This window comes from Polyergus mexicanus, unplaced genomic scaffold (assembly GCF_030449975.1).
Source record: "Polyergus mexicanus isolate NDT 795.1 unplaced genomic scaffold, iyPolMexi1.0 SCAF_22, whole genome shotgun sequence".
Classification (NCBI taxonomy): domain Eukaryota; kingdom Metazoa; phylum Arthropoda; class Insecta; order Hymenoptera; family Formicidae; genus Polyergus; species Polyergus mexicanus.
This window is the reverse complement of record NW_027223342.1, coordinates 792,521-819,036: the sequence shown is the minus strand read 5'-3', so window position 1 is coordinate 819,036 and position 26,516 is coordinate 792,521. Positions and strand designations below refer to the sequence as shown.

The 26,516-nt window shown below is 35.7% G+C and overlaps 1 protein-coding gene and 1 long non-coding RNA gene across 10 annotated transcripts in view; one reads left to right on the top strand and one right to left on the bottom strand.

Moving 5' to 3' along the window:
- The window catches only part of LOC138942425 (agrin), a 443,133-nt gene that overhangs the window by 154,305 nt on the left and 262,312 nt on the right, over positions 1-26,516 (top strand). The window lies entirely within an intron of this gene.
- On the bottom strand, positions 15,814-16,750 carry LOC138942406 (uncharacterized). Its single transcript, XR_011448307.1, has 3 exons — positions 16,622-16,750; positions 16,189-16,267; positions 15,814-15,899 (listed from the first exon to the last, which is right to left on the bottom strand). It is a non-coding gene; the product is annotated as an uncharacterized lncRNA (long non-coding RNA).

The following is a 26,516-nucleotide window of genomic DNA, read 5'->3' as shown; positions in this document are numbered from 1 at the left end:
ACGGTGACACGTGCCGACGATACGTTAAGCCGGAAACAGTTACTGTCTCTGCGGCAGTTTTATGTGTCGAATTTGACATGCCGAGCACGTAGGAACTTGCCACTAGCGAAACTGTTCAGTCGGAATTACAATGCGACCGGTGGATGGAAGACGGACCAGTGAGTTTAAGGAAAATAGGCGGAAAAGAATGACGGACCAATCTGTTTTTGCTTCATGTACGATCGTGTTTGTTGAGGACGAATGGCAACAGGAAGCAACGCAAAATCGTCTTACCGGCAAGGCTAGCAATCTTGTCTGATCTAATATAAAGGAAGAGTGGAGTCTCACAGATTCGTCCTAATATAAGTTCTGTGTGATGTTTGCAATAATAACAGTTCAACCGGTGAATGTTGGTGACTTTAAAAAAACCTTAATAAAAACGAATTTTATTTGATATCGATCGATTCATACTATCAGGAAGATTCCGATAATTAAGTAATAATGCATTTTCGCGCTAGATAAAGAAAAACATAAATTCAAATATATTCTATTTATTTTATCGTATATAACGCGAAACTAATTGAAGAGAGACTAATGGAATAATTTCTTGATTTGCGCGCGGGGGATTATTTTCAAAAGCCGCTAATGGATCTTGTTAAAGAATTTTCAAAGGAAAATGTATAGAACGTAACGAGTACGCGGATATTAGCGTAACATCGGACAACAGACATTTTTAGGTGGAAACGTCCGCGAAGCGAAACAAAAATAGGATATTATTTCCGCGCTGTATGAAATATTGCGATAAATACCGCCATGAAAACGCGTGCAAGAGTACTTTTCTGCTTACGCGGTTATAAACACAGTTAAGCCCTATATCAAAACCTTTCCTCACAGATAAGCTTGTTACAGAATAACGTATGAAATCTCTATGGCAGTCGACTGTCTCGTAGTTTGCATAGATGGTTTATTTCCAATTATTCTAGTGAGTTATAAACTTCGGTGAGCCATAAAGCGAATATTTGATAAGTTAAAATTTCATAGAGAGAAAGAGAGAATAATATATATATATATATACATATATCCACACTTTTAGTGATGTAAAACGCGAAAAAATAAGTCAATAATGAAATAATTATGCATTTACATATTACATTTGATTTATATGAGGAAAATGCTGGTAATAGAAAAGAAAAATATTTTTTCGTCGTATGATATACAAGTCATCGGTCGATATTTGATGAAAAAAAATATAAGCCTATTAAAAAAGTTATATGTATTGAACGTGAGAAAATTACATGATTGTTACTTGTTAATAAACTTCGAAATAACTTCATTGTAAAGATTTATCTCCGCTCGCCTTCTTTACAATGCGCGGATCACGCGAGTTAGATATATACAATATATAGACAAAATCCACTCCATCTTTCAACGACGCTTCTAAAGAAACGTATTTTCCTTTTCCATTCGCGATTGAAATTTATTTTATTTTATTTTATTTTTTTTTTTTTCATGCGTACGTATATATGTTTAAACAAAAAGAGAAACGAAGGAAAAACCATTATACAGCAAGATGGAAGCGAGGGTAAATGATTCAGTTTCATAAAATTCATTTCCACGATAGTGGATCTAACAAAACGAAAAATAATAATTTTTTTCTCTAAAAGTTTGATTATTTTTAAACATTTTCTTAAATAATTATATTGTAATACAATTGTCTCTAAGTTATATTATAGATAAAGTTAAGAACAATATTTTTTTTATATGAATAATAATATACACAATCTCTTTTTTATGTAAAATGCCATGTGCAAATTTTAAAAATTCAAATCTCATTTTTCGAGAGCTTGCGTATTAATATTTGTATAGATTGCACATTTGCAAATTTTCCCCGTGGATCACATTGATAATCCCTTCTACCTTTTCCAACATTTTTCTATATTCGCCGCTGCTTTCTCATGGCGTTTATGACACCCCGTAACGTGTTTAGAAGCTTCCATCGCGCCTGCGAAGAATATAAACCGTCTCATTGCCATCGAGCGGATTCAGTTGTCTGGGAAAAACGGGCATGGTTTTCGTGCACGCTCCGATCGTATTTACAATCGTGCCGGAGAGCGTGGCCCGACCATATTTACAATCGAGCCAGAAAAGCAGTCCGTGCATTATTACCGAGAAAGTAAAACTAAACTGCCGTCTCTTGCCGCACTCTGTTCCGGGCATGATATTCGACATATATATATATACTCTATTTTTGCTCGGTTTATGGAATGTTGCCGCTCTTGTATTTTACGTTAGTAGATTTTTACGCTCGTGGCGTCTTTTCGTTCTCCATGCTTTTATAGGGATGCATTAGCCAATTTTGAAGCGATCTCTTTAACGGATAATATTTAAAAAAATATATAATATTTTATATCTTATTATTATTTATAATATCTTAGATATATGAGATGACGTATATAAGATGAGACAATAAAAAATTTGTCAAATATATGGCACGTTTAAATTCGATAAGTAGTTGACAAGCGTGATAAAGCTGGTTCGAGCGAGGTGAGTATGAACGAATTGTCTTTCGCAAATCATCGTGACTCGTCGTCGCGCAAGTCACTTTTTCCTGCCGATGTCTGCTTTCCTGAGCGACAGCGACAATTTAGAATCGACGTTTCACCTGCGATGGCACGACAATAGCCTCGGCCGGTGCTCGGATGGAAGAATTGTCGGGATGCACGGTTACATAAAGGACGTTCGTTCACCGCCCAAATACCGCTATTCGAAAATTCCCACCCTCAAATTCTTCCAACGGTTGGAAGTCGCGCTTTATTTGATGAAAAATTCAACAGACGATACATGACGTGTCGCAATATTTTTGTATCGAGCATTGAAATGAGATCTAAAGACGATTAAACTTGAAAACCGTTCAGATTCGAATCGCGAAATAATTTTGAAACTTTATATCTAAAGTTAATATTATCTCTGTGATTAAATGTCAAATTTAATTAAAGATATCAAGACTAGTCTCGATATTGTCTTGTCTTATCTTGAAATTCAAGACAAGATCGAGACAAGATTTTCAATTAGTTATCAAGACTAACTTTGTCGTCAATTATTGATCTTGTCAAGATTATTGGTTTTTGAAAAAGCTAAAATATGTATATTTATGTGCGTATATATTGTAAGTTAAATGACTTAAGGAATTTTATTTAATAAATAAAAATATTAAAAAATTTAGAAATAATTAATACAATAAACAAAATAATCAATGTAAAATGTTCAACAATTATTTAGCTACACAAAATTTTGTATACAGCATATATATGCTGTCGGTTATTTGCTTGTGTGCGTGTGAACCGCGTCTGCATTCTGACATCACTGTCTTGAATCTTGGAGCAATCCTAAATTTAATTCACGTCCCTTAAGAATTTATCGAAAAAGTAATGTGAAAAAATCTACAGATACTATTATTACATATATATTTATAAGATATCGTTTTTATACGGGGGCCGAAGATACACTCGGTAACGAGCCGAAACATCCTGTACAGGGTCCAAGTCAATTCCCTTTCTCGGTGTATTTCGAACGATTGCGTTTGGCGGCGGTCGACCGAGGCGTTCGAGCGGTTCGGTTTATTTTCGGGTCAAGTTTTCACCCGGCCGCTTCGCAATCAGCCGCCGCATTGTCCCGCGGACAATACATTCACCGCGACGGAATCCCGGCGCGCGTAGGAATCCCGGATGCTATCGTCCTCCCGCGCCCGGTTTGTCGACCTTCGTGTTTTCGCCGGAATTTTCGGAAATTCGATTTGGACGCCCGCGCAGCTGTTCGCCGTTTGTAATGCTCCGTCCGTAACGGCTCCGGTTTCATTGTGCTTCCATTGTGCCGACAATGAGCGGTGAACCGTGAAGCAAATGATGCGAAAGGACATGTAGCGAGATGGAATTAAGTAACTCCGCGAATGGGACGAGTGTCTTTAATTTTTCATCCAACTTACGCCGAGGAGTCTGTGACGGGATACCCTATACAGTCAGCATGCAATGCGACGGCTTTGGCGCGGAATCAGGCTTCGGTATGTAAGGCACGTGTCCGCATCTGCCTTTACGAGAGCTTTCCGCGATTCCGCCATTTCGTCCTCATTCTGGAGCAAGCCTGCCGCGCGCGGTTCAGGAAGGCGGATTGTGCTCGGGGTTTCGGGATTAAGGGCGTCGCCGATCATATTAAGGACGGAGATATCTCGCCCGCTCCTTATTCGCCGTCGTATCGATTCCCATATAAACTCAACCCGGGGTTCCACATAAATTACAGACACTGTCGGCTTCTGGATATACCGGCGCGCGTCTACGTTAATATAAATATCGCGAGGTCGTCAACCTATTCGAGATCCACCTCGAAATAGGATAAAGTAGGATATTCCGTTAAGGCATTTCCCGAATTCCTAGTGTCGGTCGTGATCTTGGATCGATCTCGAATCAAATCTCTGGGGATTCCAACCATCGCAAATTTAAATTGCACGAAACAGAGTCGTGAGAGTTGTAAACGTTACTATCTCGGACAAGCAACCGCATAATTCGACGCGGCGGAATAAATCCGGTATCCTTACGAGGGAAATGTTTAACTCGGAGTTAAGCGGCGCGCTCTCGTTTCTTATCGCGTGCGCTTTAGGGCGCGCGAATCAGATAATATTGTAGTACTTGCAACTCACTGCTCAACATTGTTAAACTCGATACATACTACTTGTACGTCTCGGCCGCGCGTATAAACCACCCTCTACCACCTTCTATCCGAGATAATCGCGTTACATGACACATTCTGCATGCAACTGCGCACGAATGTAAAGTTTCGAGATTCTACCCCTGCGGTGTAGGGGTTCCGTAGCTATTTAATTGCTACGCGAAAGATAGTCAGATCGCGAATCTGTCGACCTATACCTTCTCGCTCACAGCGGACGATGATTCATCGAATGCTTAAACGTGCATCTCCATCAATTTTCGTTCTCGACACTTTCGAACGTCAATTTCCATTGCCCTGACGACGAGATGGCGAAGGGGATGGGAAGAGCGAGGGACAATTGGATCTATTGGTAATAATTAAATGGCGAGCGGAGTTATTTTATAGCATCCCGAACAAGCTGCTTTTTCCAACAGGAATTCGACTAAGATTGTTACGTCGATATTTAAAAAAAAAGATTACGACTACCACACGCGGTACGCTTGATATTGGAAAAGAAAGTATCGGTTCTGATATACATATGTATATGCGAAGTTTAAAAATAATAAATTCGTAAATATCAGCAATTTAACGAAAATTCTAGCAATGTTAAAATGATATAAAGAGAGAATATTAAATTTAAAAATACATAACGGGTTATCGGAAAAAGATTGTCGGTATCGTTTGCGTCGCGATGTATATTTTACCGCGACTTTTGGAACGACGCTTGTAAAATTGGCGAAATTGCGCGTTGCGGCTGTAAAATTTGTTAGCTTGCGCGTGATAACCGTTGGAAATTACGAAAGGCGAAACTTGTACCCTTTTAACTGATACAAACCAAATTCACCAGCGAGATAAATTCTCAGGCTGTAAAAGCGCTGCGAGCGAGCACAACGGGAGTTCGTATGCCGGAGGATTTACCATTCTGTAAAGACGCGCTGTGCCGGCGCGTTTGTTTCATGCGATTTCAAATTACATTATTACGAGAATGAGAGAGAGAGAGAGAGAGATGAAGAGAAGAGAGAAGAGGAAATGTCGTCCACGAGAAAACGTAGAGAAATAGAAAGTACAGCATTATACGCGTCGTGTTCCACACGATGAAACACCTTGCTTCGTGTACCGCATTAAATTGAGAAACTTGTAAGGTATAAATTTTGTATGAGTAATTTATGGATTCTGTTAAGGATATATATAATAAGTATAAAATTTTTTGTTTATTACGAGTAATTTATTTATTACACAAATTTTATCTTTCTCTCTCGTAGATAATTTAATATATCGGCGAAATTAACTAGCCAAATTTAAGATTGTAATAAGAAAAATGCTCTTCATCCTAATCTAGTTTTACTATATAAAGCGAGACGATCGTTAAATTACGAATATACAAACCCGATTTCCCGAACGATTATCGTTTACGCGATAACCGATGTCGACATCGTACCGAGTATTCGGAAGTCCCTGGCGAGAATCCTCGGCTTCATCGGCGATGCGCATTCAAATCTGAACCCGAAAACTTTCACGGGAAAGAAACTAATCCAAGTATCAAGTTGATTTAAGCACGGGGCACTCCGAGCCGAAGAGCTTCCGCTTCATGGCAAGTTCGATCCCTTTTCTCTCTCTCTCTCTCTCTCTCTCCCTTCTTCCGTCGTAAATTCGTCCAATCCTTTCGAGTTCGTCTCGAATTAACTCTCCAACGAGAGATTGTCGAACGAGCAACTTTGCGAGTCATTCCCGGAAATCCGGGCACCGGTACAATGACGCGCTTCCGCATTTCCGACGGTTTATTTTCACATGGGTAGGGAAAGTCTCCTGTTCCTCCCTATCCGTTCTCCACTTTCGTTCGCGGCGGTTTTCCGAGATTTCCGAGGACGAAGATGAACAGCGTAACGCGCGTCGACCGATGTCGAGGGCAGGCAAGATCGCGCCAATCGCGAGCGATTGGGATTGTTCGCGAGTTACCGAGAGCTGGAGTCAAGATTAATGTTAACTTTGCCGTCGAGTTAATAAATCCGGCACCTATAAATCCCACCAGCTCCGCCGTTTCTCCCTCTCTCTCTCTCTCTCTCTCTCTCTCTCTTTTTTCCCTATCTCTCTTTTCACGACGTTCCCTTTATGTGTGTGTGTGTGTATGTGTGTGTGTGTGTGTGTGTGTGTGTGTGTGTGTCTCTCTTTCTCTCTTTCTATCTATGTTTTCCTCCTTTCATCCATGGTCCTTGCTACCCCGGCGCTCCATTACAGACATTTCCTCTCATCCCACGCTTTCACGCCGCCCTGAACCTTTCTCAAGCTTCCTGAAACTCGAAAACTTTCGCGGTGAGAAAAAGCTCCACGTATCAGCGGCCCTCAGCAAGAAGCCCCCGTCGTTTCGAGCATCCTTTCCAGGATCGTTCTCTGCAGGAATCCGCGCGCTTTTTGTCGCGATTACTTACGTCAAATAGTTTTCCTATTATGGTCTTCTCGCGTCGGCATTTATACCCGCTGTGTTGTGTTTTATTCGCGTCAAAAGGACTGAAGGGACGTCATAAAATAGCTAATACGGATTATCTCACTTTTGCAATTTGATTTTGTAATTCAAAACATTTACTCAAAAGAAAATTACGTAACATTGTAAAGAAGACGTAGCATCAAAGATAAAAATTTATAAATTTATTTCCGCTCTCTTCCAATATCAATGAATTTATTAAACTTGAGATGAGAATTTTCTATTCTATTGAAAGAGACTCGAAATAAATTTAAAAATTTTTTTTATCACGAAGGAAGCGCAATCGTGCGACGTACATCCCTCGAGAGCTACGGATCTGTACATGAATCTTCTACATAAAACAGAGCAAGCTCTTATAAATCAGATGCGCGACAAGGAAATTTAATTTCATCGCGAGAGGCCGGCCGCGGGCGGAAGCCGCGTGCGAAATAGAGCGATCCGGCACGGTCAGCTTTTTACGGTTCCGACAGGCGGAAAGAGCACGGAAACCGGTCGCTAAGGACGCGGCCGTTCCTTGGGAAAGCCTTGTCGAGAGAGCTGACGTTTAATTTAATAAAACCGTCGCGGTCTTTCTTTGCTTTTCTCTCTCTTTTTCGCGCGAGATTTTACAGAGGAAAGGGGGGGGGGGGAGGAGGGAGAGAGAGAGAGAGAGGAAAGGGCAGTTTCCGCGCTATTTCCCGGGAACGAATCGGTCGTCGACATTCCGGGGGGCTGCCCGTGTAAAATTCCTTCGGAAAAACTGCGCGCACCACCCGGCCGGGGTGCACCTTGTTAAGAACGTCAAGAGTATACGGTCGAGAGAGTTCGCCGGAACTTCGTAATTTCCAGCACGCTGATTGACGTTCGACTCCCTCGCGCGTTTCTCACGTCTCTTCGGTTGTCGTCGAACGATACGAAGGACTGCTCAATTTTTGATGCTATCTCTCGGTTCATTCGCAGTGGGCTACGTATCGAATGTCAATTAATTGCTTATAATTTCTAGTGAATTACTTCTATTAAAACGTCTCGGTTCAATTGGGAAAGCGGAATCTTTTTTTTTTTAAGGCGCGTGTTATTTTTATACAGCTGATATGGATTATGGTTATTCTTAATAATATACAGTACTATAAAAATTATTTCCAGGTCGTGAATTTTAAGACAGTATATTAAAGCAAAGAGATAATAATCTTTCTTTTATTTCATTTTTCTCTCTGTGAAACGTATACATCGTGACACTTTTATCGCCTACCAAAATCGTGTTAATAATCGTTATAAGTTAACTAACACCACAGTTAAGTCTGCCATTAATTATTGTTAATATTGTTCCTGCTGAATACGTTTCATCTAGCTATCCCTGGTCTCCGCCCAGTCGCTAATGATTATAATTTTGCAACGAAAATCAGGCGTGGACGAAAGAATTTATTCTTAATACTGACGTATCATTATGCGACCATCAAGTTTCAGATATCTGCCGCCTGTCCCCGATAGAAGTAGATTGATCACTTAATCGCGTGACATTAATTCATTATTACAACAGAAATTCACTACCGCTCGCGAATGAAGACGGTGCTATCGAATAACGTCGAAAGAAATTAATGTCGTATAAGCCGGTCTACATTTTTTCTCTCGCGCCGTAAATTACATTCTTACATTAATATTCTGCCTGCAAGTGGTGCAAAAATGTTTTCTACTTAACGCCGGTTTCTTACAGCTTGATATATTGTCGCTCGTTTTATCGCTCGATTTTTCTCGTTGTGTAATTATCCGTTAACCCATTTCACGGTGACTTAAATCCCACTTTGTCGTCACCAATCCGGGAACAGCGCTCGTCGTATTTTTTGTCCGATAAACTTGAGAGTTTAATTCATCGATTTTAATGGAAAAATTTTTCTTCCGGCAAAAAATTATTGCAAATGCGTTAACAGATTTATTCGATTTTATCTGTCGTACTGTGTAAAAGTTTTGTAAAACAAAGACATGATAATTAATCGATATAGATATGAAAAGATTTCTTAAACAGAAAATTATCGAATTAAGAAATTGTCGCGACAATTTTTATTATTATAATTATTTGTCGAAACATTGAGTTTTAAATAACATCAAACTTTTTCGATCTCATTTGAAATATTCAATTCATTTGGTGATATGATTGCGAGGGGACGGTTAATTCAAAAGAATTAATGATTTACCAATAATAATAACAATTTGAAAAATATATATTTAAATCTGTTTTACTATGTTACAAATATTCAATAATTTTGAATAATTGGTACGTCATTGTTCTTTCCTCTGATTGTAAGATTGGCTCTCAGTCAACTGGCGTTTCAATTATTAAGGGCTAACACGCGGCTAATAACGTCATCGTCAATTATCATCGTATCCGACAAGACCGACTGTTGACGGTTTAATGGAATTTCCGAGTAGGCCGCAATCACGGAACCAAATTCGCGTCCTCCGCCCCCCTTTTACGGCAAGTCTTGCATTATTATTTCGCTAATTTGTTACGAGATTATCCGAACCAAAGAGAAAGCATTTTTACATGAAAGAAAAAGAAATTTTTGATCAAAGTTTTGATATTACAATGTTGAACCAGAGAAAAAAAGATAATCGCATGCATCTAACATTGAAAGGTCACGTAAGGTTCATTAGCCGCTTTATATACAAGATTGTCTGATAATGAAGTTTATTTTCTCGAAACTTCCGACGAATAAAGGAAAGTTTCCATCCCCTCAAACGGAAGAGTTACTTGACAAAGGAGATAACTTGCAAGAAAATGATAAGAAATACAGCTATTTATTTCATGGTAGGTTATTTCATTTGTCTCATTATCACGATTGATACACTGTAGCCGTATACATATATATATGGTATATCCCTATTACTCTTATTTCTAAGGTAGTTTAGTCACGACTCTCCGTTTCCCCGCCATTCGTCAAAAGGTATCGCGTAATCCGACGTGTAATTCGGCCCTATGTCGGCAGCACTATCACGTGTCGACCATTGTCGGGCATCGTTTTCGCACTTTGGCCCAGTTTGTTGTGCTTTATATCAGTTAACGCACGCGCCCCCCGCCCCCCGCTAACGTTTCACGCGCTTAGACGTTTTCGCCGAGGACGAAGAATCGACACGTAACGGGGTAAGTATATCGCGCACGTGGGCGCAGTTACGAGAGACGTGTGAGCGCCGAAGGGAAACTTTCTTCATTTTTCGCCCGGGCTCGATCTCGCCCGGGGACGTCCCGGGAGAAGTTTTTCCCTTTGAAATATCGTGGAAATCAATCGCCAGCGCGTGGCCGCGATCGCAGTGCTATTTTCCGCACTTTTACCGACACCCCGGGAACGAGGTAATGGGTCAGTTTAGCCGAGTCGCGTCAACTCGTTGCAGCAACGCGGAAATGGCTTTTGATCTTGTCGAACGAGACGCTTCTCGTTTCAATTTCTTGCCTCTTTTTCTCGCGTTATATATATATATATATATATATATATATCAATTTATAATTTAATTTATCTTTAATAATTTAATTAACAAGCGAATCAAATAAGATTGCAGTTGGAGATAATTTTCACATTTATTTTGAAACGCGTTATTTTTACATACAAGTAGAAAAATATATCGCGTATAATAAACGCTTTTGCAATCAATCTGATATATAAAAAATTTTCCTTTATATAATATTATGAGATTTAATATTATAATATATCTAATTAAAAGTATATGTTTCTTTTTTATATTGGAATGACGTTTCCTCCGTATTACGAAGCAGACTCGCAATTCTCTCGTCCACGCGATATTGAGTGCAAACAGTTCGATAGATTCGTGGAACGTACAAATACATTCGATAGATCCTTGACAATAGATGCTACCAAAGCCGATCAGGCTTACCTCTTCATCGATCTCGTATACAGAATATCCGTTGACTCTTGGAGAGATCTTTTCTACGAAATTGATTTCGCATTACACTACATGTCATACGACATTCTTAGTATCCTGTCGCAATTTAAAATCTCAAAATTGTATTTATAATAATATAAACTCGCTTTCCTCTCGATACTCTGTAAATGCGCAGTGATTATATCGACAATATCAAATATCCTCGATTCTGATCGAGCTGATCAAGGCGGCGACACGCTTACCGAATTGATCAGCCAACCAGATTGATCCAATCGATTGGAGATGCATAACGGATATCTATATCATCTATCTATCTATCATCCTCGTAACTGAAATGCAGAAACGTTACTGACACGCGTCTATTGATCGAATCGGTTCCACATAGACACGAATGATCTCTCCCGACCCGGACACAAATTTGCTTTCTCTGCTCAAATTTCTGGAAACTAGTTCTACAAATGTTTGCGATTAAGTACCTACAGTCCTACAGCGTACACGTTTAGCAATCCTCTGTCAATGAAGAATGTAAAAATTTGATAAATATTAGTAAAAAGAAAAAAGAAAAAAACATATTAATAAACCAAACACACTGAAGTGAATTTAAATACGAAAATCCACATCGCGATACGCGTAAATGTCATGTGAATAAACGAAAATATTTTTCCCCGTATACGTGAAATGCAATTTACATTTACGTCGCGCGACGCTCTACAATTTTTATGGAGCGGCATGCATTTTACTGGTACGCGCGATATAAAGAGATACTCTTGTTTACGCAAAATAAAGTGCACTTACAAAAAATACGACGTGTCCTTATCACAAAAGTATTCCTAAAGAGAGAAAGAGCAAGTTTTTTTTTTTTCGATTAATAACGCCTAATTAATCTCGATGATACCATGGTATTCCCGTTTTATGGATTCAATTTACTCATCTAACTGTGTATGTCGCCATTATCAAAATTGTTATATATTCTCATCTCTTTTTCTTTTTTTTCCACAAAAAAAATGATAAAGCGAGTGGATACAATTTCACGCTTCGTTTCTAGTTTATTAGAGTTCTTATTCCATGTAATATTCTCTACGGTATACGCGCTACAGTAGCGAGACTTCATCTACTCGGGTATACAGTGTTCCATGTGCGCGCGTTTCGTTCCCGGATGAGGAAACAGAAGGTCGAGGGTACTTCACCGCCATTTCCGGTGAGAACTCACGACCCTCTCTCGCCCGCGCCTCGCTGTCGAATGTAAAAAGGCCGAATGAAGAATAGCGTCTGCGTGCGCGACGCGTAAAATCCGTCGCGGGAAATAGCCCCGACGTAATTCCGCGACGTATTACGCTTATGAATGGCGATAAAGTGCGCGTCGTAAGCGCACGAATTACGGGCGCTGCGCACCTTGCGCAAAAGCCGTTCGATCGTTCTAAAATTCATGAAGTTATGCGTGCGCATCGGGTATTTATGCACGTTTAAATTTAACCGCGTACAACGCCGCTTATTTATCGCCAATTTATCGCGCACGTTAAGTACACCGTTTTCGTCGTTTTTGCGTTGTAAATATTTCCTTTTCTTTGTTTCTACCCTACAATAGCCGCTCTACTCTAAAGCCAAGTTATCGCTGGAAATTTAAATGCACGAAATTTAATGCCTTTTAATGCATATATTTGATAAAAGCACGAGTCTTTAATTCGCTCGTACATGATGCGCGTATCATGTGATATCGTTTCTTTTTTTTTTTTTTTTTTTCATAATATATTCTACTGCGTTATACTGTATTCTCTCTCTAGCTCTCTCACTGTTATCCGATTTCGCACCGTTTTCCCGAGAACAATGCGCATTCCGTCGAGAGTGCGCATAAAATCGACCTATGCAATGATCCGGACATGGTGCGCCTTCCGTTTGTACAAAGTTCCCGAGCGCGCAAATTCGCGTAACTTGGCCATTTAACAGGTTTGTTCAACCATGTTTGTTTCCTCTTGTCTCGATGGTTATCCGCCACCGAATCGATATCCGGCACGACTTCGGTGTCCCATCGATATATCTGTCTTGCACGAAGAAACTCTCGAATGTCACGCGTACTAAATCCATTAAAATGCAAAAGACGCATGCAAATGCGTGATATAAATTCAAAAAATATACATAATATAAGTACAATATAATCGTAATTGTAACGATAATATATTTAATTATTTTGTGGCCCATAATTAAATAAATCTTGCTCAAGATAAATAATGGAACATGTAGCCGGTATTTATATAATTAATATAGAAATAGCGATATATGGGTGTAATATTTTAAGACAAATAATAAACGCAAAAATATCACGTATCATCAATTATTTAGTAGAATAAAAATTTCAGTTTATACGGAATGGGTATCTTGGAGGTTTCATCGGAGAGTCAACGCTCTTATGCGCCAAGCTCTTATGCTCCAAGCTCTCTTATGCAAATTGCACGTGACGGTTCTTACATATATATATATATATATATATATATATATGCGTGCACGCACTCATGTGCAGATATTTGCATCTCAAGGGTCTCAATCGCCTTGTGCGTTATCCTATGCGAGCGGCGACATGTGGTTCCCTCGTGTGCGTCAAACTCTACGGCGTCGAATCTCGGAAAGGGAGAATATCGGCGAGATATCGACGTACACAAATTCTCGTAAAGTCGACCTGCATACATATCATGATGGTTTGGCAGCACCGATTCCAGCGTGGCTCCAACGGCACAGAAACATATATATGTAGGAACGTATGCAATCTCTTGAGCGATATCCTGGACGATGCGGTGGACGATGCACTCGCTTTCTTTCGAAAGTCCAATTTGGAAATTTATGAGACGCCCGACTCGTGCCCTTAAGACATTGCTATTCGTATCGCGCATATCAATCAATACGTTGCATATATAAATTGGTTTGCGAGGGAATATTTATTTTTTTGCTGTTTGGCAATATATTCCTCTCGTCCGATGTGTCTCGATTACTTTCTCGTTGATTTAAAATTTCTGTTAAAATTTACTAAATATTATTGATTTAAATTTTATTTTAATTTATTTAATATTGTCCTCGTGTTATTTGACATTGCGGAATTTTGTTTACGATGATGATGAAAATGGAGAATATTCATATTTCGCTTCGAAAAGCGAAATTTTTCTCAGTTACCTTCCCAAGTTAATTTCCCATTATATTATATATTTGATAAAATTATTAGCGTTCTTTATTATGAACGTGAAAGAATTAATTAATTAATGCTGCTAATAATTAATCGTCTCTAATTGTAAGTGTAGAAGAAAATACTTGTGCACTATTGATGCACTTTGTGTAAAGTTTCAAAGAAAAAGTTAAAGACGCAAAAAATAGACAAAGCTTCGATATACATTAACGATTAAATTATAAAACAAATCGCGATTTAAAATCCGCGAGCAACAAATAAATAACGCGACAAATAAATAAACCGACGATATTCGTAATATTCGATTGCGATACGCGTAATTTCTATAATAATCAAAGCCTACAACATACGCGCGCGCGCACGCGATATAATTATTATCATTTTATGCAAAGATATTTCGACAGACATTCGAGATTTGTTATATAGTATCCACCGCCCGATTTATGTTCCAATACGCGATTTTATACGACTGTCGCCATCAACAATAAGATATAATATATTTTATCTCGCGAATGATAATTTTAACAGTATAAAATGGATCTTACTTTTAAATATCGTTATAAAAAATCGCGTTATTGAGATATTATTATTATATATTGTAATCTTATTCATAGTTTTTTTCTTTAATGTCCTAACGGTGCCCATAGCCCTAACAATCCTACTTTCTGACTAAACCAGCAAAAATCCAAAAATTAGAGAACGTATCCCTGATATTTAACCGCGTGCCCTACTCGCGTGTCCTATTCGCGTGCCCTACTCGCGTGCCCTACTCGCGTACCCTACTCGCGTGCCCTAATAGAATTACCGTATGCTGCTTCCGTTGGGCCAGTTGAACTTACCTTTCATTCATCCTGGCCATATTTATTATGACTATTTATTTAGTCAGAAATGTAGCTTCGCCCTTTATGGGAGATCAATGAAGGAAGAAATTCCTTCCGTTGCCGGCTAATTATCATCGCCGGTGAATGAGCGTAAATTTACGCTCGTTTACGATCGTTTGTCATGCATTAATATAACTTTACTTTAATTAATATAATGCCAAGTTATCAATTAAAATTAATTGATTGAAATTCTTATAATAATATAATATTATTTATAATAATATATAATTTATATTAAATTAAAAATAATAAAGCATTTATATTTTATATAATTTAATAGATCGATAATTTGGCTTTACATCAATTAAAGTAAAACTTTAATTGATATAATAATATAGATGAATGGGCTATAACAAAATTAGTATAAAATCGATGCATGAATACATGAATAAATTATTACTATGTTATATAATTAATAAAATTATTTTAATGTCTTCATTAAACAAATGAAACAGAATTTATCAATCAATAAAAAAAAATATATTATATCTAAAAAATATATAATATTTTATATATAATATATAATATATAATATATAATATATAAAATATTTTTTTTATAATTTTCCTTCTTTAATTTGGACTTTAATTTATTTTTGCAATAGAAGCAATGCATATCAAGAGACCTTAATAAAAATTATTCCATTCAACTGTTTTAGCTCATTCATTTGAAAGCAATGGATTTATCTACAATCTACAATCTACAATCTATATCTACAATTTCTATAAATCCGTTACTTTAAAATTAAATAAAAGTTTGTCACTCACCGGCACTGATGCGCAACAGCGGAGTTGTTGGTCTTGAGGCTACGTCGCTACGTTGTCTGTAACATATAAATATAAAATCCAAATTATAGCGGCGAAATATAATTAATATTTCGAAATATTTATACATCCGATGAATACACAATACTAACAAAGAAACTTTATATAAATAAATAACTTTATAAATTATAAAAAGATTTTCTTTCACATTGAAACTTTTATAAGATTTATGTAAAAGTTTTTCTTTCCAATTTTCTCTTGTTTCATTCATTCAAATAATAAGACCGAATTAATGCACGTACGCGACTTTTAACTAATTTAACTAATATACAAATAATAAATACTCACCCTAGGGTTGCTCCGCCGATGCAGGAAGCCTCTCCTAGGCCTCCTCCTCCTCTCAGAATGTCACGGTCACTACATTGATCTGTAACATACAAATAGAAGATGCAAATTGTAGCAATACTCAAAATAATTAATATTTTAAAAAATTTATTATACACATTGAATTTTACATTCGGTGGATATAATAATACGTAGATTAATAAAACAATTTTATAAATTTTGAAAAAAACACTACTACTAATAATTCCATACATAAGCTATAATCTAAAAGTAAAAACTTTTATAAGATTATAGCTTTCATATAAAAATCTTTTTCTCTAATTCTCTCTTGTCTAAATCATATAAATAAAAAGCCAAATTACGCGATTAATTATTTAAATTAAATTGTACGTACGCAATTAATAAATAATTAATATACAAATGACAAATTACTTACCATAGGGTTGTTCCATCTGTGCCCGATGCCTCTCCTAGGCCTCCTCCTCCTCTCAGATTGATTCACACGCGCGATACTTTAAACGGCACTCCCGCACTTTTATTAAAAGATTACTCCCGCACTTTTATTAAAAGATTACTTCCGCACTTATACGCGCGATACTTTAAACGACACTCCCGCACTTTCGAATTTCGGCACGATCGAACCCCGCTTCACGTGAGAATCATACTTCGAGTCGACAGGTCGGGAATTCACCGATTACTTCGAACAAAGGTTAAGCGGAAGCGGAAGAAGACGAAATCGATCGATGGAATAATCGCGAATGGGGTTCGCTCGACTCTTGACCCGCGCCTGCTCCCATCGAGGGCCGACTAGAACATCGTTAGGAACGATTTCATACGAACCACCAAGTCTCTATCATACAGACTGAGCCGGGTTTATCGTAAGGCTGGTAGACGGGTCGAGAATGAAGATACCCACCTTCTACGTGCTAACAATCTAGCATTTCGAAAGCAGGAGATCAACTTCTCTAGCGAGCGAAAATCGAACCTAATTAGAACAGCCGACTCCTCAGATGCCAAACATGTCAGTATTTCTACAATGTGCTGTTAGACGGTACAAGAGAAGGGACCCATTAACGACGATTCCAAAACAATCGACCGAACTCTAACCGATTCGGGCCGAACCGTTCGTCGGAGCAGAACGTGCCCTCAACAGCCGATTCTCGAACCGAAGTTCAAGATTAACCGCGCGAACATGCATCTATACTATGCACGAACATACGTTGCTACGCGGCCGGCATTCACCTCAGCCGCGATACTGAGGCGTTTTAACGTTGCGCCTACATTAATATATTAAATTTATTAATACATAAATATTTATATAATATATAATATTAATATACAATTAATATTAACTGATATTAATATAAAATTAATTATATTAATAGGTATTAATATATTAACGATTGCAACGCTGAGAGACATCCCATTTAGTCGGCAACAAAGTATGATCCTCGGTTACAATCGTGAAAACGAGATAAAAGTCCAACGCGAAGACGCGACGACGCGAAAACGCGATACCGCGACAACGCGACGCATCGTTGCTCGTACGGCACGATGACGGCAACGACGACGCACTAATGTGCGTTCAACGCACAAATGCGCGTGCCACATATGAGCCATTGTGCGACTCGTGGCAATGCTGTACGGACACGCGACGCGAAAGACGCGAAAGCCGTCCGCGACACGATGACGGTGCCGACGACGCGACAAGCCATCCGCGGCGCGATGACAGCACCAACGATACGGCGGGCCGTCCGCGGCACGATGACAGCAACGACGACGCTGGGTACTTGGTTTCCCCTTCGCAGTAAACCTTGAGGACGGTTAAGACCTTAAGGCATACCGTCCAGGTACTGAAGCCACTCCACCACGTCAAGGTGTACCCATGGAGGGTTATTTTATACAATATATAATTTTCTAATATAATATATAACTTAAGAGAGAGGAAAAATATATTTTATATAATTGAGAGAGAGAGAGAGAGAGATTAGTCTAAAGTATCGGACAAAATATTATTAAATTTGAAATATTTTTAAAGAAGTAATTATTGTTTATAAAAAGAGAAAAAAATCGTGACAAAACGATAATTTACAATTTTGATTTCTGTCACTTGGACTCTTGATTATATGTGTATACGTCACGCGCGAAATACGTGTCTCGAGATTTATCGTTGCGATATAATTACGTATTATTTAAGATATGTAAAAGATAAATAATTATTTATTATATTAAATTATTTCCCGATATTTGTCGCGGTCGCGTTTAGAAAAAGAATTCGACGGAGCGTCTTATACCAATACTTTACTGCTCGAGCATCCTTGTATAAATGATAACAAGATCGTAAGCCGTAACATGTTAATAATAGCGCGCTAATGTTTACGCCACCAAGGCTAAATATCATGTTATTGATAATTCGCAGCCGAAAATATTTTGCGCACTATATGACGTATATACACAAACGGGATATTAAATTATACAAGCGTTTTAAATTATATATTATTTATTTAGCAAGCAATTAATATATCACGGAGTTTATCTTTAATTATTTGGACGGATGCAATTCGACTATTTTATCGCGCGTTCTCGATCCGAATCATATTTAAATCGTCGAAAAGTCAAACGATAAAGTATCGGACAAAATATTATTAAATTTGAAATATTTTTAAAGAGATAATTATTGCTAACAAAGGAGAAGAAATAGATTACGACAAAACGATAAATTATAATTTTGATTCCTGTCACTTCGACTCTTGGTTAAATGTATATCACGCGAAATACGCGCTTCGAAATTTATCGTTGCGATATAATTATGTATTATTTAAGATATATAAGATTAAAAGATAATTAATTTTATTTATTTATTATTTTCCGATACTTGTTGCGATTTCGTTTAGAAAAGGAATTTGATAATATCTCGCGCTCTACTACCTACTCTCTTTCTTTCGCTTTCATGCTCCCACGAAATCTTTCGATCCGACATGCACAAGAGGTGCACAAGAATGCGGCACGGTTGTCGTGTATATAAAATAATATACGCGAGGATGTGTAAAGCGCGACATAAAGTGTAACATAAATATAGTTAAGACAATTGAATAATTCACTGATGTACAATCATATATAATATATATAAAAAAAAAAAAACATTTGTATAAATTGTGCTAAATTTATGAATTAAATAAAACGTATATTCAAATTCATCTTTTGCGGATTACAAAATATTTAATTTGTAATTATTATTCAACATTTATTTCATAAAATGTAATATAAAAATATTTAAAGTATATTTTATTTTACGAACGGTGACTAGATTGACTTATCTCAATTTTTTAATAACATCAAATATTTTTTCTGTTTACAACAATCGATGCGCGAAATTACTTCCCACGCGTAATCTATTCGAAAATATCTAAAAAATATTGAAGCATTTTTGCGATACGTATTCCCATCGTCATAATTGTTTAATTATTCTTTTATTTGAATGAATTTATTCTTTTTTTTTGCATGAATTTTTATGAATGATTTTGCGCACGCATTTATTATATTGTACTCCTATTAAATACGAACGTGAATCATATATACTGATTATTTTCGGCATACGTTGAATAATAATAAAACTTACTAACTTTATAGAATAAAATAAATCATATGCTTCCTTCGAACATAATATAATTATATTTGTTTTAATCCATCCGCTTGTAGGCATTTTTAACAAACTCCAAACAAAGATTAATTACAGTCTCTCTTCCCCCTCAGGAAACTTCGCACACATACATAAATATCTTTAATACAATGATCATAGATATATTTCTTATTGCAACAGTGTGATTATTTAATTGTCTCAATTATCTTTTATTATAATTTATACCGTTTTACCTCAATCTTATAACGATTTCCATGCATGATACTCCTGTATGAGATTTCCATATGATACTCCCGTCCGCAGAATCCGTAGACAAGGTTACTTCCCGCACAAACCATCGATGATATTCGGAAAATACTGATGGGGTTTCCACTGGCGATACATAACACATCGTAGTCCTCTATAAGAATTATTTTATTAATTGTGATAATTTTTATATCAGTCCGAATTACTATATAAATTGTTTCACACGCGACGCGTCTATCATATCGCTCATCATAAATATCAACATAAAGCCGTAATATATCGAATGTGACGAGAAAATTGATTGATATCCGCGTTTTCTAATTAATACTAATATCATAACTTCACGAAGTAAAGTGGGGGGAGAGGGAGGGGGGATTTACTTATTTTAAATATAATTATGTTATTTATAGATATCTAATATAATAATTATAGATAATACAATATAATAATCATAGATACTTTGTATTGCAATAATATGATTATTCAATTAATTATTTTTCTATTATTGCTTGTGCTTTACCTCTTAACGATGTGCGCCCGTCCACAAAATATCGCATATGTAAAATTATTTTTTCCACGTAAATTATCGATGATATTCAAAAAATATTGATCCGTTTCTATTCGCGATATATAACAGATCATAATTCAATCGTAATAATTATTCGATTACCTTTTTAGACCGAATTTTCGTATAGATTCTTCCCGAACGATTTTTCGTGCGCGACGAGTCCACTATGCCGCTCATGATTACCAACATGAAGTCGTGATATATCTCATGCGAGGCAACATTGATAGATTCCCGCGTTTCGTGGCTAATGCAAATGTCGGTAACTTCACGAGATACAAGAGCGATCATATATATTTATTTCTAAGATATAATCATATTATTTAAATAGCTTGAATATATACAATAATCATAAATTTATTTCGTATTGCAATAACATGATTATTTAATTGTCTCATTTATCTTTTATTATTACTTGTGCCATTACTCGGCTTATTTCTTAATGACGCGTTTCTGTCCACAAAATATATCGCATACGTAAAATTACTTTTCGCAAACAAACTATCGAGATATTCAAAAAATATTGATCCGTTTCTATTCGCGATATACAACAGATCATAATTCAATCGTAATAATTATTCGATTACCTTTGTAGACCGAATTTTCGTATAGATTCTTCCCGAACGATTTTTCGTGCGCGACGAGTCCACTATGCCGCTCATGATTACCAACATGAAGTCGTGATATATCTCATGCGAGGCAACATTGATAGATTCCCGCGTTTCGTGGCTAATGCAAATGTCGGTAACTTCACGAGATACAAGAGCGATCATATATATTTATTTCTAAGATATAATCATATTATTTAAATAGCTTGAATATATACAATGATCATAAATTTATTTCGTATTGCAATAACATGATTATTTAATTGTCTCATTGTTTTTTATTTTTTAAATAAGAAAATCCTTACGTAAAAAATTGTGTAATACTTATTGTTAATATGTCAATAATAAAGAATATATTGTATAACCACAATATCTTTTATATATTTTAGTTGTATTTTTATATATTAATAAAGTAAAAATTAAATTTTATTTACTTTCTTGCATTTTAGAAGGATCTAATGGACGTAATGCTTTCTACAATAGAGAGTATATTTGAGAGAATCTCTGAGGAACTTGCTTTAATATTTGGGCTATAATATTTTAGACTATAATGCACTTAAAATAAAATATGGCATAAAAAAATTATGTGTAAGTGATTATGGTATGATATATTCTGCAGAATTTTCAATTATTGCGAGCTTTTATGGTAATAATGATGTATATGATATTGTGAGAAAAATTTCATCAAGTAATATTTTTGCTATTAGAATTATGTAAAATATAATATGCTGTTATGTTATTTTATTATTATATATATATCAAAATATATATCTCATATTAATGAATTTTCATGCTACGTTTTGTGATTGATGTTAATCCCTTATTTCGAATAATTGCAAAATTCAATTTAGAATATTTTATATTATATAAACTATTTTTATTTGCACGTTCATACACACAGAGTAAAATAGCAATTCAAATGGCAATGTTAAAACACAATTATATGTTGCAGAAAAGAAATATTAATCTTATTTATATTATAAGCAAAGTTTAGTTTAAAGTATAATTTCAAAGATGCTTTACGATAAAATAATAAATTGTGTGTATGTTTACAATTATGAATATAAAATTACAACAGTGAAAATTAAAGAGATCGAACAAATTATAAATTACGGAATCTAAATAGACGATAAAATCTATTTTGTAATTAGCTATAACAAAAACACTTGTAGCTTATACTTAATATTTAAAATATAATTTTTTTTTAAACATTTAAAAGTAAAACCTTATGACATCGCTATTCAAAAATTTACGTTTAATTTTGTCAGATTAGATCTTTCGTCGGCATTTTTTACATTTGCAAGAGAAATTATATTCAAAATAAAAATCACCGCGGCAAAACTCGATATTTAGAATTTTAAATAGATAAAAATTACAACAGTGAAAATTAAAGAGATCGAACAAATTATAAATTACGGAATCTAAATAGACGATAAAATCTATTTTGTAATTAGCTATAACAAAAACACTTGCAGCTTATACTTAATATTTAAAATAGAATTTTTTTTAAAACATTTAAAAATAAAACCTTATGACATCGCTATTCAAAAATTTACGTTTAATTTTGTCAGATTAGATCTTTCGTCAACATTTTTTACATTTGCAAGAGAAATTATATTCAAAATAAAAATCACCGCGGCAAAACTCGATATTTAGAATTTTAAATAGATAAAAATTACAACAGTGAAAATTAAAGAGATCGAACAAATTATAAATTACGGAATCTAAATAGACGATAAAATCTATTTTGTAATTAGCTATAATAAAAAGACTTGTAGCTCATACTTTATATTTAAAATAGAATTTTTTAAAAATATTTAAAAGTAAAAACTTATGACAAGTGTGAATCTCATTTAATTTTCATCAAGATAAAATTGACTTGATATTTGTACAAAAGAGTCTACGATTAAATGCAAACTCAAGAATTAAATGTTTTATAGATATCGAAGAATCTAGTGTAAGGAATAAATAGCTAAAAAAAAAGATGCAAAACCGCAACGGAACGTACGCAGTGTAGGCAGACAAACATGTCTGGATTGACCAGCATTGGTGAACGTTAAAGTATACGCAAGATTAAATAAGATGCAAATAAGATGTAATAAAAGAAGGAATATTTGTCGTACATTGTTAGATGAAGACGTAAGAGACGGTCGTGTGCACACGTTGCAAGTGAAATATTTAGTTGTCTCCATTTGTGATCACACGCAAAAAATATACAAAATATGAACGAAAAATATAATTTTGCAAATAAATAGAACAGACGTTTTATATCGCTCATTCCTTGCTTATTTCGTGATTTTATTCCGTCTATCTAAATAGTATCTATAGGAAGATCTTTTGTCACTGGATCACAGACTAGAATAGAAAAATCGACTTTCGCGAGTAAGAGACAAAGGATGGAGGGAGAAGAGAGACAGATCGAAAATTGCGAGAAGCGGTCGCGCGAGCATACCGGTGAGAGAAATGGGCGAAAAAAGCTCATTTCCGTGGAGGTTTATCGGCTGGAGACGTTCTTCTACGCTATATTACGAAGGGAGGCATATGTTCCGGCCAGTCTGTCCCCCTTCTTTGTGCCAACGTACACACGTAGACGTTCTCCCTATTTCGACGATGTCTCCGACATCGGTGTAACGACTGCGTTTTATAAAGTATGTGACTCCGCGGCAGGGATGCGCATTCGCGTCCCCTACTCGTTCTGTCATTCCCGGCTTCCCCCGCCCCCTCCTGCTGCGTTTCTTCTTATCCGTTTTTCCACGAGGTATTGTCTTAGCACCCCTCGATCTTGTACCCTGCTCGCAATGTTTTCAATTTTTGCTCAACGACACAAATGTTCTCATGGTTTCACATAATGCTCTCGACGATACAACGCATGATATAACGCGCATAGGATGTTTAAATATAATTATTCGATTTACTAATAAATTTACTAACAAGCAAATTAATTGAAATTTTTGCGCAGATAGCAGTAAGTCCCAAAATTCGCAGTGCAATATAATTATTGAAAATATTTATTTTGTATTTGCAGCGAAAATTTAAGATTCGCTAATATTAAACACGGTCATATATTTTTCGTTCATACAATTAAATATAAAATTTTTGATATTGAAATATGGTAATGAATTTGTACTTATGTAAATCCTTTACTCGATCATCAAGATTTCTTAGCGTATCAATTATATTAAACAATATATATATATCCATTTTTTCCTTATATTTTAACGTCAAATATTAAATTACATTTATATATTTACTAATTGATATTTTATTAAAATTATATTTTTAAAAATACTCTGACCCTTTTTTTCACATTTATTATTTTATACATATATTACATACATATATATGTATATCTATATAATTGTTACAATTTCATTACCTCGAGATTGAAATTTGACTCACCGGTACGATGCGCAACAGCGGAGTTGTAGTACACATGTTGAAATCTGTAAAACATAAATAAAACCAAATTATATAAAACTTATAATAATATAATAATATAAAATGTTTGAAATAATTATCCAGGAAAAATTGTCAACGTATAATTATATATAAAATATCCATAATTATATATAAGAAATTTGCTATCACAATTATCAAAGTAAATGACACGCGTCATTATCGTTAATATATATATAAATCATACAAAAATAATAAAAATAAACACTGTCCCCGCGTTATTTTAAGGAAAACTGAAATTTGCAATTTTTATAGATTACACAATATTTTATACATGATTATACATAAGAGCAATTTTTGCCGAAGATTTCGAGCAAGTTATATATAAATTTCAAAGTGGGAAAAATAACGAACAATAATTAATTGCATTATATTGCGCAATAATATACAAAGATCGACTTTATCGCGATGAGAAACAAGCAATCAAAATATTTTACGAATAAGAAATTGAATAAATTTTATACTACTCACCCCACGGTTGCTCCGCCGTTGCCCGATGCCTCCCCGAGCCTCCTCCTCCCCTTCTCTTCTCTGTCCTCCTCTTTTTAATGGCATTCATCACATTCACTCGCGAAACACGATTAATTATGATCACGCACGCATTAATGAGTAAAATACAATCGCGCGGCAATCCTGATTTTTAATCACACGCGAGGCGCAATTTTTTATATCGCGACAGGGAAACGACAGGAAAAGAATAGTCGCATACAATAGTTACAAAAGCTCGGTACTCGACAATTTAAAAAATTTTAAAAGAATGCTATCTCTATTATTAATAATTAATATCCGCTCGTATGATAATACGAATGTGCACGAATAGATACGATTTAGCAACGAGTCGTGATAGATTTCAATCTAAGAAATTATATTTATATACACGATTTAAGAAACCATTAATGCGGAAAATTTACTTCGCGATTGACAATTATCAAAATGCATATTAAACACGACTATATTTGTTGAGTTCGGTATGTTTTATCAATGAGCAAGTTCTAAAATATTACAACTTTGATCTGATAACATTAACGATATTATCAGTTAATATAATCAGTAATTAATAATTTAAGATATAGCGTTCGAGTTCTTGTCGCGACCGCGTATCGAGAAATACTACGACAAATAATATCAAGGTAATAAGAGGAAGTATGTAAATAATAGGAAGCGTGTAGTTAATGGCGCGCTCTATACGTCACGGAAAAAAAGAGTGACGCATTTGTTAAACGATTGACGATTACACGCGTTTATAAATATATGAATATATTCAATATATAATACGACGAAGCGACTTACGCGCGCGACCTTGACCCGAGTGTCGACGCGCGAGAAGCAATGACGTCACGGGATGCCTGGAATGTAAACACTAACGCTGGAATGTAAACGATAAATTTTTGTTACGCGATTAAAGTCAACCGTATATAGCAATTAATAATCGCGCCGCTCGACTCGTAATCATTTTAATCCATATGCGTGTTACGTTTAATCGACGACGATCGAGAAGTTTTAAAACAATAATTTTCTTCCGATATTACAATTTAATATAGAAAAACAAGATATACCTTTCTAGAATCTAATCTTTCTAATACTTGTGATTATGTTACGGAGGATACTACAAAATATACACCGAGTGATTCGCGCTGCTACCTTCATTCGAGTATCGCCGCGCGAGAAGCAATGACGTCACGGGATGTAAAAAAATAACGCACCGCCGGCGCCGTAAAATAGGAGTACCGAACTTTTATTACGCGATTGACAGTTTTATTGATTGTCAGATTTAATAGATTAAGAAGAGGCATACCGTTCTGTAATAGATAGTATC